We start from the raw sequence: 8,897 nt of genomic DNA on the forward strand, positions 1-8,897 counted from the left end.
CCCACAAGCTTGAAAGCTTAACTGAAAACTGTTTAAGAAGTGCTCCCATCTCCGGCACTCAGCTACCCAGCTCCCAATGGGGTCCAAACCCCAAATAGATCCCTTTTACCCTGTAGAAGCTGTAAAATCCTGTGACCAGGGCAGCTGCCTAGCAGCCTGCGCATCTGCCTGCCAGCACGAGAGCGCGTAAGGCACTAATCCGGATAGTGGCGGCTAGGTGGCAGGGGGAGGGTGTGCAGAAGCAGCAGAGTGGCGCAGCGGGAGCGTGCTGGGCCCATAACCCAGAGGTCGATGGATCGAAACCATCCTCCGCTACGCGTGTGCTTGTTTCTTTTCCCTCTGGGCCTTCAAGCGAGCCGGTGACCAGCAGAGCACCAAGAGCCTAGGCCATGAGGCAAGAGGTGGCTGAGGCGAAGCGGCCTGCCAGGGAGCTCCCTGGCACCTCTGGCTGCCTGGGCTGAAGGCAAGAGGCAGGCCTAGGCGTGGTGAGGGCCTCCTGTCCTGGAATGAGGCTGCAGTGCTTCCTGGTCCCCTTTTCCCACCACCCCGGCAGGCGGCTGCTGCGGGAGAACACGAGGGAGGCTCTGGGGGCGCTAGGCAGCGCTGTGTGTGTGGCTGTCAGGGGAAAGAGCCGAGGCTCCGGACTCGACCTGCCATTGACTCGCGTGGCTCTGCGCGGCCGTCAGCCGGGGCGGGCCAGGCTGCGGACGTGACTCAGGCTTGGGCCGCATGGCCGTGCTTTCCTGACGAGGCATGAGGCAGGCCAAGAGCTTTGCACAGCGTACAGGGAAGTGGGAGGGAGGCGTCTTTGAGCCGGCGTGTCTCCTCCGCTTCTCCCTTGCCGCTTGGGCGGAGGCGGGAAGGGAGCGAAATGTTCCCGGCTGAAAGTTTTTGTGCTCGGCCTTGAGGATTAAGCCTGAGCCTCCGGCACGGCTGCTGGCAGATGGGTTTCTGAATGGCATCCAGCCCGCTCTTTGGACCACCAGCTGAGGGTTTTTTGCCCCACTTTCCCCCCCCCGGGTGTCCCTGCCTAAAAGTGGCGGCCACCAGAGCCCAAGCAGTAGCCCCACCCCTTCCACTTGAGGCCACGCCCCTGCACCACCCCCTCCCCAAGGCCCCGCTCCTACACTGCCTCATACCCCAAGATCCTTCCTCCCGCTCACTGCTCTCCGTCCCCTCCCCCCCTCACTCACCCTTACGGTCTTTACAAAGTGGCAAGGCTGAGCCCTCCCATTTTTTAAAGTCCTGGGGTGTTGTTCCCCCCTGTTCCGGCACCCCTGGGGCCCTGCACTTCACACAGCTCTCCCTGATTTCAGCTGTTAGTGAGGGAGCCTCACTGCTAGCGCAGACTGGGCAGTTTCTTGCATGAGAGACACTGTCCCAAAGCAGGACTAATGCTTAGAGCTGGTTATCAGTGACTTCAGATCTGTTGGTCTGCAGCAAGACTCTCCATTGAGTCTTAATCAGCTCTGTTATTACACAGGGAAGAACAAAAGGGTGAAATGGTGCCTGGAACCCTTAAGAAGAATCCACCCCACCGAGTACAACACTTGTCGCTACCTGCTCTCAGCCCCACTGAGAATGTTTTGGGGTCACCCCTCACCTGTATCAACCTAGTGGCGCAATTGGTTAGTGCACAGTACTTATAGGGCAGTGCTGAGAGGAGTTATGCTGAGGTTGTAAGTTCAAACCTCACCTTGAGCACTGGTTTTCATTAACCAAGTGGCATCACCCCCTCATTTTCCCCTGCGTAATGTAGACTTCCAGCCCTGGGGACACTGAGGAGGGGAGGAGTCAAAAATGCCCCCTTCATTTATTACCTCCTCTCCAGAGTGCAGATGAGAATCTACCATCCTTTCTCCCCCACCAGCCCCTGTGCCAGGATCCCTCAAGCAGAGCCTGGAGTCCTGCCCATCCTTGACCCCTGAGCCTGGAGGGAGAGGAGCAAGGAGCCATTGTTACAGGGCTTTCCCTTCCCCTGCCCACTTCCCTGGCTCTTGTCACGCAGGCAGCAAGCAGCAAAAGACCAGAAGTCGGAAGCGCAGACAAAGGGATGTTTACAAGTTTCCAAGCAGGCAGATTCCGAAGCCCTTCACACCAGTCGGGCTTATCTCTATAGACCGACAGAGTCTGTTCCCCAGTGTCCCCTTTCCCAGCTCTGACACCACAGAGCGTTTACCCCACATCCCTACAGACAATTCTTTCCTGGGTGTCTGGCTGCTGAGTCCTGCCCACATGCTAAGGGTTTAGCTGATCGCCATATTTGGGGTCGGGAAGGAATTTTCCTCCAGGGCAGGTTAGCAGAGACCCTTGGGGGGTTTCACCTTCCTCTGCAGCATGGGGCACGGGTCACTTGCTGGAGGATTCTCTGACCTTGAAGTCTTTAAACAACGAGTTGAGGACTTCGCTAGCTCAGACATAGGCCAGAGGTTTGTTACAGGAGTGGGTGGGTGAGAGTCTGTGGCCTGCGTTGTGCAGGAGGTCAGACTAGACGATCACAATGGTCCCTTCTGACCTTAAAGTCAATGAGTCTATGAGCTCTGACACTGCAGAGTGTTTACCCCACATCCCCCTTCCCAGCTGTGACACTGCAAAGCCTTGTCTGTGTCCCTGTTCCCTATTCCCATCCCCCCGTTAGCATGATTCCAATTTCCTCTTCCACTTCCGGTCTGACCCCAGTTTACACAGTAATATTCTCAGCTAGACCTTAACCAATCATTGTAACTAACCAATTCTAACCTATTGTAACAGAATTCTCTAACCAATTACATCTCACTCCCCTAATTAACTTACACCCAGCAAAATTAATTCTGCAGCAGCCAGAAACAATTAGAGAACCAGACAGATTGACAATAGAAAAGTGAGGGCCAGAAAGATAAACCCTACAGAAATGAGGGTTTCACAACCACAACCATTGAGAAGGGATTTAGTGCCAGACCGGATGCTCCCTTAAGATCTGTTTCTTTATCTGGTGGTGATGGGCACTATCGGGACAGGATCGTCTTCCTAACAGCCCAACCCCACCTTAGTTCAGTGTGACGGGTTTGGGGGGTGAGGATGGGACCGTTCGCTTCCCAGCTTATGGCTGCCCCTGCTGCTTAGCCAAAGGCCTTCGCCTACGAACAAGGCTCAGACTCTCCTAGGGAGAGAAGGCCCAGACACAGGCAGACTGGGATTTTGGGTCTTTGTTTTATACCCCTGTCACTAGCTAAGTGATAAAAATGCACCTAAGTTCTTAAAGTCTAGGCCTGTACAGGCAGCCTGAATATTTCTATTCTAACAGCCATCGGTCCCTGTGGGAAAATGATCTATTCAGGGTTGTCCCTAGACATTTTGGTGCCCTACAGGGTACCCCTGTCCCCCAGCCGAAGCTGGCAGAGCGGAGCAGGCTGGGGCCAGGTCACTCCACTTCCCGTCGCCTGGTAATTGCAGGGCAGGCCCAACCCCACACTCACGGGGCGGCGGGAAGTGGAGTGATCCGGCCCCAGCCTGCTGCACTCTGCTCCCAGCCTTGGAACTTGGGGGTGGGGGAAAAACACCCCCCAGCGCTCACCAGTGGCGTGGCTGGGAGCTGGTGAAGCAGAGCAGGCTGGGGCCAGGTCGTTCCACTTCCCACTGCTCGGTGAGTGCCGGGTGCGCCTGATCCCTTCTGCCCTCCACCGGGATGTAGCTCAGGGGAAGGGGCGGAGTGGGGGGGGATGGGGTGGAGCAGGGGTGGGAAGAGGAGGGTGGGGGCAGACCAGGGATGGGGGCTGTGGGGAAGAGGTGGAGCAGAGGCAGGGGCAGCTTTCCTGGCCAGCTCAGCCAGCCGGGGGATCGGGCTGGCCGCTGGAGCAGTACGCAGCTGTGCAGGGCACCAGGAAATTTGGGGCAATTTGGTGCCTCAGATTTCCTGGCGCCCTACACAGCTGCGTAGTTTGCGTATGGGTAAGGACGGCCCTGTATCTATGTAGGTCACTGAGGGGTTGGTGGGCTGAGCTTCTCCCCTGCTGGAGCTTTCCAGGGATGAGATTTTGATGAATTGCAACAAGAAGAAAATCTCCCCTGTTCCTTTTTGTCACCTTGGCCCCTTCTTGTGCCCGCCTCAGCCTCTGTTCTTCCTGCCAGGGGAGATGCAGAGCCAAGCCCCCATCTGCCTGAGTCACAGAGTCTGTGGCCACCTCTGAACTATTGCCACTGGCGAGTGTGGCTCCCACTTCTTCCCCAGAGGGGCTGCAACAGCATCTCCCCAGCTGGGTCTGGGGATGTCAGAGATCCAGGCTATAGGGTACAGGTGATCCAGGGCCAATAAATCCCCTGCCTGAGGGGAGGCCAATGCGTGTGGTGGGCCATAAGCACCACAGGTTTAACCCTGTCTGCTCCCTTCCCCCCAGCTCTGATTTCGATGACACTGAAGTCCCCCTGTGGCTGGGGATATGGATTTGTGGGCCCAGCACAGTGCAGTGGGCTTCCAAGACAGCCTGTAATTCAGCAAGCGCTTTGCAGCTGGGCCTTGGGCTGGGGGTGATTTTCTCTCCTCACAGCGGATGGGGGATGCGCTGGGACCAGCTCCTGGCTCTGTTTCTGGGAGCTGGTTTCCCGTGAGGACACACCAGCCGTCACTGCTCTCTGCCTAGGGGAGAACCCCCTGGGAATGTGCTCCTGGCCCAGCCGATCTGGAAGGGTAATCGGGATAGTGGACAACACGGCAAGGTGGGGCTAGGTCCCTGAGCAAACAAAGGGGGTGGGGTGAGAGCAGAGACGAGAACTAGAGATGGGGGAGGAAACAGGGTCTCGAGGGAGGGAACAGCTGGAGAGAACCAAGGAGCGCAGTGGACAAGTCTGCCATGTGAATACTAGTGGACACAGGTGTTCTGCAGAAAACCTGCAGCCCGCTGGTCCCGTGGGGTGATGGTCGGCCCTCGGGACTCTGACTCTCACAGTCCCAGTTCGGAGCTTGGCAGGATCTGCTGGAGCTGCGTTGTATTGCTACGAAGCCCTGGAGGCCTGTCAGGAGTCTACCCTCACTTGAAACTGGGCGGTTTCAAAGTGAGGACCCGCATGTCTTCCCCCCACCCCAAAATCCTAGGGTAGGTCTTCCCTTCGGCTGCCACCACCCGGTCAATTCCGTGGGCCGGGACACCCCTGTTTCCCCCCTTGGGAACACAGATCAATTCACAGAGGAGGAACCTCCCCCCTCTTCCCTCTCTCCCCTGCTCCGGAGACAGAGGTGCCTGGATTCAAATGCCTTGAATCTCTACACACAGGGAAGCAGCCCACTTCCCCCTCCCCTTCCCCTGAATTTCCCCAAGGGAAGGAATTAACCAAGTCCAAAGAAAAGAAAAGAATTTATTAAAGAATAAAAAGAAAAATACAGAATCTCTATGAGCCCAAGCTGGACACTCATAGGGTATAACCTTATCAATCTCTGGAGAGAATCCCCTCTCCCCCTTTTCTCAGTAAAAGCAATATCAGCAAACAGGAATAAAGCAGTTCCTTTAGCAAACACACAATTGCAAATATAGAAATCAAATTATAAGACTAATTCGCCTTTCTAATTAATACTCACTATTAATTAGTAGAAACTACTCCAGGAGAACTTGGGGACATGACTGTCCTCTGTTAAATCCAAAAACAGTTCTCACACAGACAAAGGCTTCCCTCCACAGAGATTTGAAAAAATCTTATCTCTGATTGGTCCTCTGGTCAGGTGGTCACCAGGTACTACATGTTAACCCTTTACAGGTAAAACAGACTTTAACCCTTAACTATCTGTTTATGACACGCCCCCCAAATCGCCAACAGTGGGAACTACTGGTGGTGATTTCCTCCTAGAACTGTAAAATAAACAGATAAACAAAACACATGCACTATTACATATACTACTAAGTATGTAAACAACAAGATATTTGACACTGAAGAACACTTTGTATGCATTTGAGCGGACATACTTGGCATCGTCCTTGCCCATCCCCTCCCAGTGGAAGGAATGTTTTTAACCTGTTTTTGCTTTGTTGACCCCAGAATGCCCCCTGGGATGTCAGGGCCCAAGCTTAAGAGCTTGTCCCAGTACTTAGTTGGAACTACCAACTGTCTTTGAGGATGCTGGCCTTCCTGGTGTCCACCAGAAAGAATGTCCTTATATAAAAGTCCTTGTTTTACAACAAACTGGAATTGGGTAGAAGAGCTGAGAGGCGGTGGGTTGCTTCGTGCCGCCGCCCAAAGCTTTTTTAAGGCTGTCATCGGCTTCCTGCTCAGTCTGGAACTGTTCCCTTGAGGCGGGAGACACCAGTTCCTCTGGGAGCGATGTAGGTGATGAGGTTGTTTTCATTGACTGTGGACCGCTCTCCGCTGGTGCACAAGGTGATATTTCAGGCTCTGGCTGAGCCTCTTGGGTAGAGTTGTCTGCTGCTTCTGCCAGTTTAGGCCTGTTGGCGCCCCCTGGCGGTGGAGTTGCAAGCGCTGGCGTCAGTGCTGGCGCTGGTTCTGCCGCTGGTTGCTTTTCCAGTTCCGGTCCTGGGACTGGATGTACTATGGCTGCTGTAGTTGTTGGCATGGGATCCGGTTCCACCACCTCTGTCTGGGTCTCTGGTAACACAGACAGGGTCCTGGTGGATGGCTCAGGAACAGGGATGGGAGTGCCTGCTTGTTTGGCCTGGCCGCGGGTGACCACTCCCCCCCTCTTGGCCAGCTGCACATGGTTGGCCAAGTCTTCCCCCAGTAGCATGGGGATGGAATAATTGTAATAGACAGCAAAAGTCCTTTTTCCTGACCAGTCCTTGTACTGGTCTTCAGGGATGCTGTACCCATGGCAGGTCCTTTTAACCTTTTTGAAGAAGGCCTTAGTGTCCTCACCTGCCATGTAGGTGGGAAATTTCTTGGGATGGGGAACAGTGCCTTCTGGTGCTGGCCACACCCCTCTGCAGTCAGTGAATTTTATGTGTGGCTTGCTGGTGTTGCTTTTTGGTGCTGGCCACACCCCTCTGCAGTCAGTGAATTTTATGTGTGGCTTGCTGGTGTTGCTTTTTGGTGCTGGCCACACCCCTTTGCAGTCAGGGAATTGGTTTCCCCAATTCCTAACCCTCTCTATTCCCGAGAGACTGAATAGAAAAGAAACAAAACCTTTTCATTTGCAAATGTGTAGTTGCTGTTTGCTGATATACTGAGAAGACCCAAAAAAACTGGTTTGTCCTGTTTCTAGCACTTGCTAAGTACCTCACAGTGGGGGTCCTTTGTAACAAGCCTCCTAGAAAAACTTGCACCTCTTTCCTAGCTGTTTTTAAGCAGACAGAAAGAAAAAAGAAAAGAAGAAGAAAAAAAATCCTTTTCTAACACAGCCCGTTAGAAAACCTTATGCCTCAGCTAAACCCAGCTGAAAATCTGTTTCCAAAAAAACCATCTTCCTAATAAGCCCAGCTGAGCGGCTGGTGCTACTTAGTACCTGCAGAAAAGTGTAGTAAATCCTCTCAGAGATTTGTATTCCCTGGCTCCAGAGGATTTGAAAAGACACAGGGAAAAAAAATCTGGCTGGAGGGTTTCTGTCTCCCCCCCCCAAACCTGTTTTCCCTGTTGGATGGGAATGTACTTTGTCGAGCACTTACCCCCACCTTAGGAATCCTGAGTGATACCTGATATCACAAAGGAAGGACACACCTCTAGGGAAGAGTTTTTCCTCAGCATAGCCAGCAGAGAAAAAAAACTCCTCCCTGAAAACTGCTTCAAGAAAGAAAATCTGTTTCCCAACAAAGCCTGCTGGAAACTTAATTTCCTCCAGCCAACCTGGCTGAAACTGTAAACTCCCTCTTCTGTCAGGTTGCTTTCCTGCTATAGAAGAAGAGAATAGCTCCCTTCAGCGTAGCCTAGCTGAAAAAACTCCTTGTAACAATGGGTTCGAAACTCCGCTGCCACCATGTCAGGAGTCTACCCTCACTTGAAACTGGGCGGTTTCAAAGTGAGGACCCGCATGTCTTCCCCCCACCCCAAAATCCTAGGGTAGGTCTTCCCTTCGGCTGCCACCACCCGGTCAATTCCGTGGGCCGGGACACCCCTGTTTCCCCCCTTGGGAACACAGATCAATTCACAGAGGAGGAACCTCCCCCCTCTTCCCTCTCTCCCCTGCTCCGGAGACAGAGGTGCCTGGATTCAAATGCCTTGAATCTCTACACACAGGGAAGCAGCCCACTTCCCCCTCCCCTTCCCCTGAATTTCCCCAAGGGAAGGAATTAACCAAGTCCAAAGAAAAGAAAAGAATTTATTAAAGAATAAAAAGAAAAATACAGAATCTCTATGAGCCCAAGCTGGACACTCATAGGGTATAACCTTATCAATCTCTGGAGAGAATCCCCTCTCCCCCTTTTCTCAGTAAAAGCAATATCAGCAAACAGGAATAAAGCAGTTCCTTTAGCAAACACACAATTGCAAATATAGAAATCAAATTATAAGACTAATTCGCCTTTCTAATTAATACTCACTATTAATTAGTAGAAACTACTCCAGGAGAACTTGGGGACATGACTGTCCTCTGTTAAATCCAAAAACAGTTCTCACACAGACAAAGGCTTCCCTCCACAGAGATTTGAAAAAATCTTATCTCTGATTGGTCCTCTGGTCAGGTGGTCACCAGGTACTACATGTTAACCCTTTACAGGTAAAACAGACCTTAACCCTTAACTATCTGTTTATGACAAGGCCCTACTGCTCAGCATCCCCAATGCACAAAAGTCTCTTTTCCTTCCTGCTTGGTTACTAATGCCCACTCAAGGGAGATCTTTGGTCCAGATGGCCCCCTGCTATTGAACCCGAGAATCCAGCTAGAGATGCCTTCCCTCCTTTGGGCTGACTCATAGCTGCATTCCTGGCTGCCTCAGCTGATGACCACAGGCTCTTCGGCACCCCGGCCCCTAACCCAGGACAGGTTG

The 8,897-nt window shown here is 52.9% G+C and overlaps 1 non-coding gene across 1 annotated transcript; it reads left to right on the top strand.

Annotated features, from left to right (window-relative positions):
• The first annotated feature begins 243 nt into the window (after positions 1-243).
• TRNAM-CAU lies at positions 244-315 on the top strand. The gene has a single exon. It is a non-coding gene; the product is annotated as a tRNA-Met (tRNA).
• The last annotated feature ends 8,582 nt before the right edge of the window (positions 316-8,897 follow it).

Source organism: Mauremys mutica, unplaced genomic scaffold (assembly GCF_020497125.1).
Source record: "Mauremys mutica isolate MM-2020 ecotype Southern unplaced genomic scaffold, ASM2049712v1 Super-Scaffold_100125, whole genome shotgun sequence".
Classification (NCBI taxonomy): Eukaryota; Metazoa; Chordata; order Testudines; family Geoemydidae; genus Mauremys; species Mauremys mutica.